The following is a 3,818-nucleotide window of genomic DNA, read 5'->3' as shown; positions in this document are numbered from 1 at the left end:
ATAATTGATTGATTGAATTAAGACATCAAAAAGCGACGGATTCACAGGGCGTGCGTGTGTACATAAACCCCACACATTCGCCTTATATCGTATCGCCTCGTATCCTTCCTACATAAAAAAAAAATAAATAAATAAATAAAAAATACAAGTGTTAGAAAAGCAAGATCAGTAACGTAAGAAATACAAAATAAGACAAATCACAAAGCAAATTTAAATAAGCAACTTCCATGAAAAAAAAAAAAAAGAGAAAAAGTTTGAATAAGTAAGCTTAACAATAAAACAGTTAAAAGATAAGCAAGTTCCATTAAAAAAAAAAAAGTTGAAAATAAATAAGGTCTACAACAAAGCTTAAAAAAAATTACGCAATAAAAACTGATAAAATAATAATAAATAAATAATAAATAATAATAAATAATAATAATAATAATAATAATAATAATAATAATAATAATAAATAATAATAATAATAAATAATAATAATAATAAATAAATAATAAAAAATATATATATCAACAAGTCCCCAGAGTAAACACAAATTATGGAGTACTTTATTAATATTTTTTCCCATTACCAACACTACCCTGCCTCCCCGACCCCAACTCATCCCCAGCCCTCGTCCCTTCACCTCCAGCGCGCACTAAGTCATAACCTCATTAGATTCATTAATAAAACACAAAGGCAGTGGCGGTTCAACAAATTAATATCTGGTTTGGGAATCATGACTCAAAAGATATTACGTGTAGCTGCTGCCTCGAAAACGAACGATACATTAATCCAGCAAATTTCCAAAGGCTTTGTACTTGCCAATAAATTAAACAGGTTAATGACTTCTGACTCCCTCCCTCTCCCCCCTCCCAGCCACACCTGTACACACATACACGCACACACCACACACGCAAGTAACATTATGCAGGTGTGTAGATACTGTACAAGGTTTGGTATACATTAATAATATGGAGCCAACGCGGAAATCATGAATAATTAATGTGTTTCAGTGGAGTTGTTATACATTTGCTTTCATCATCCACCACCACCACCACCACCGCCGCCGCCGCCGCCGCTACCGCCGCCACTAATATTCCTGCCCGTGGTGATGGTGATGTGACGCGGTGGTGATGATGATGATGATGGAGATAATGATTACGTTTTAATGATAGAAACGCCACTGGTGAAATCAATCAGTTGTCAGGAAGTAAATGGAAGCCAAATCAAGACATGATACTCAAAAAAAAAAAAAAAGAAGAAGAAATTATAATAAGAGGTAAGGTTAAGTGAAGACCATATATATGAAATCCAAACGAATACAAATTACTAACACAGAATAAAAAATAATAAAAACATTAGCATAAAAATCGAAGACGAGGCAAAGGTTAAGAAAGTTCATTAAAAAAAAAAAAAGCACGAAATTAAATTAACAAGAGAAAAGATTAATATAAAAATGAAGCACCAAATATATTAACAAAAGAGAGAGAGAGAGAGAGAGAGAGAGAGAGAGAGAGAGAGAGAGAGAGAGAGAGAGAGAGAGAGAGAGAGAGAGAGAGAGAGAGAGAGAGAGAGAACAAGGCGAAAGTGAAGGTTAAAAATACCATGAACGAAACACAGAGTACAAAAACCAGCAACACACGAGGGAGAGAAATCCAAACACAATGAAAAGAAAAAAGAAAACAAACGAATCAACACCAAAAAAAAAAAAACTAAAAAGAAGAAAATAACGAAAACTAAGCATAAAAATGAAAGAGAAAATTAACAAAAAAAAAAACACACCAAAAGAAAAGCAATAAATACGAGAACAGTAAACCCCCCAAAAAAAGAAAAAAAAAAACAAATAAACACATATTACAAAACAAACCAACACCAAGGCGGCCATCAGAACAGCCGCACCCAAACAGACGAGATATTAAAACGGGAACAAGAACGTCAGCGCATAGGAAATGTAAAGAAAACAAGCCTGTCCCTTACCTTATCTTGGAGCACGGGAAGGCGGCACGGGGCGGGGCGGGGCGGGGCGGGGCGGGGCAGGGAGGGGCGGGGCGCATGTTGTCGCTGTTCGGCTTCCCAATAACACACTCACAAGAAAAGATAAACAGATCACGCGCTGGAGAACAACCTGAGGGAGAGAGGAAAGAACTGTGAGAGAGAGAGAGAGAGAGAGAGAGAGAGAGAGAGAGAGAGAGAGAGAGAGAGAGAGAGAGAGAGAGAGAGAGAGAGAGAGAGAGAGGATGAAAGACAGAATGACACACACACACACACACACACACACACACACACACACACACACACACACACACACACACACACACACACACACACACACACAGAAAGAAAGAAAGAAAAGGACAAAGACAGACAGACAGACAGACACACACACACACACACACACACACAAAACAAAAACAAACAACAAAATATACACAAACATCACACATGAAACTAAAACAACTAAAATAAAAGCAAATTTCATCAATACTCAATATAATTCCAGAAGCCACACCAGGCACATTCCTTGAAACGCCTGGCCTGACCTTCCCTGACCTCCCGTGACCTGTAATGGCCTGCAGTGACCTCGCCTGGCTGGCACGGGCGTCCGGGCTTCATCATACCAAAAAATAGCATCACGAGTTAATGTCTCCAGCATTCATGTTTTCCCGATAATGCGCTGTGGAGGGAGGGAGGGAGGGAGGGAGGGAGGGAGGGAGGGAGGAGAGAGAGAGAGAGAGAGAGAGAGAGAGAGAGAGAGAGAGAGAGAGAGAGAGAGAGAGAGAGAGAGAGAGAGAGAGAGAGAGAGAGAGAGAGAGAGAGAGAGAGTGGTAATCTTCATCCGTTTATAAAGGCTTACTGTTAAATGTTAAATATGGTTAGTAAAAGAAAATAATAAATGACACCAATACATACATACATACATATACATACATACATACATACATACATACATACAAACATACATACATACACACATACGACCTCTACTACATACTTTATTAGTCTGCATTATTGTAGTAATGGTTGTAATTTTTTAACATAGCTGTTGTTTTTACTAATAATGTACTACTATTTACTCGTACTTTACTACTACTATTACTACTACTACTACTACAACCACTAATACCCAAAACCTCATTACACAGTACTAAACTTGTCAAAATTCTCTCTCTCTCTCTCTCTCTCTCTCTCTCTCTCTCTCTCTCTCTCTCTCTCTCTCTCTCTCTCTCTCTCTCTTCCCTCCCCACCAACCACTCCCAAAACCCCCTCTTCCAAACCCATCCAGCCCCGCCAGCCCCGCGAGGCCCCATTCCCCGGTGGTGTGTCACAGAGGACCGCCATAAATAGCGTCCTTCCCCGGGATATGTAGGAGGCGGCGTGGCGGGTCGACGCCTTCACGTGCTGATAAGAATAATCCAGACCAGGGCAACAATGGCTGTTTTCGGAACACAGAGAGAGAGAGAGAGAGAGAGAGAGAGAGAGAGAGAGAGAGAGAGAGAGAGAGAGAGAGAGAGAGAGAGAGAGAGAGAGAGAGAGAGAGAGAGAGAGAGAGAGATAATACAATTTCAGGAACAGAGACTACGCAGATAGAGACATAGAAGGGAATAGAGGGAAGTAGGAAAGAATCTCCGTCACACACACACACACACACACACACACACACACACACACACACACACACACGCGAATCTAACCTCTATGTAGCTTTGCCGTGACGCGCACATCGCAGTAACAATAGAGCTGTGACGTGACCTGAGCCTCCTCCTCCTCCTCCTCCTCCTCCTCCTCCTCCCGCTCATTGTGTCCCCCGAGCGCATAAACAAGTGGCGCCTCAGACA

The 3,818-nt window shown here is 40.4% G+C and overlaps 1 long non-coding RNA gene across 1 annotated transcript in view; it reads right to left on the bottom strand.

Moving 5' to 3' along the window:
* Positions 1-1,964: 1,964 nt before the first annotated feature.
* Positions 1,965-3,818, bottom strand: part of LOC135106149 (uncharacterized) — a 79,292-nt gene continuing 77,438 nt past the window's right edge. Inside the window, exon 3 of the long non-coding RNA XR_010271133.1 lies at positions 1,965-2,107. This is a non-coding gene — a long non-coding RNA (uncharacterized LOC135106149). The remainder of the gene's footprint in view (positions 2,108-3,818) is intronic.

This window comes from Scylla paramamosain, chromosome 13, assembly GCF_035594125.1.
Source record: "Scylla paramamosain isolate STU-SP2022 chromosome 13, ASM3559412v1, whole genome shotgun sequence".
Taxonomy (NCBI): Eukaryota; Metazoa; Arthropoda; class Malacostraca; order Decapoda; family Portunidae; genus Scylla; species Scylla paramamosain.
This window is presented reverse-complemented; position numbering and strand designations above follow the sequence as displayed.